The sequence below is a fragment of the Calidris pugnax genome, unplaced genomic scaffold, assembly GCF_001431845.1.
Source record: "Calidris pugnax isolate Ruff unplaced genomic scaffold, ASM143184v1 scaffold1007, whole genome shotgun sequence".
Classification (NCBI taxonomy): domain Eukaryota; kingdom Metazoa; phylum Chordata; class Aves; order Charadriiformes; family Scolopacidae; genus Calidris; species Calidris pugnax.
In genome coordinates, this window is record NW_015091650.1 from 40021 (window position 1) to 40453 (window position 433).

The following is a 433-nucleotide window of genomic DNA, read 5'->3' on the forward strand; positions in this document are numbered from 1 at the left end:
CGCTGTGGTCAGGCGGGGAGGGGGCCACAGGAGCCCCCACCCCCCCCCCCCCCCCCGGGGAAGGGGAGGGTCGAAGGGGGTGCAGGGGGGGCCCGGGGTCAGCATCGCCCCAGGACGGATCCTGCACCCACCCCGGCCACCGAGAGCTCGGCTCCATCGCCCCCCGGCATTGTCCAAGGCGAGGGCAGGGGGTCTGGGGGGGTCTTGGGTGGCACCAACGTCCCCCAGGACATCCCTGGACCCCCCCCGTGACCCACCCTGGGGTGACCCCCCCCCGGGGGCTTTGACAGATTCCAGCTTGTCCCAAAGGCACGAGGACACCCTCAAAGGAGCCAGCCCGATGGCCACTCGCCCACCCAGCCACTCCCCAGGGGACCCCTGTCCCCAGAGACCCCTGTCCCCGTGGCCCCCCCCCCCCCCCGGCCCCCCGGTC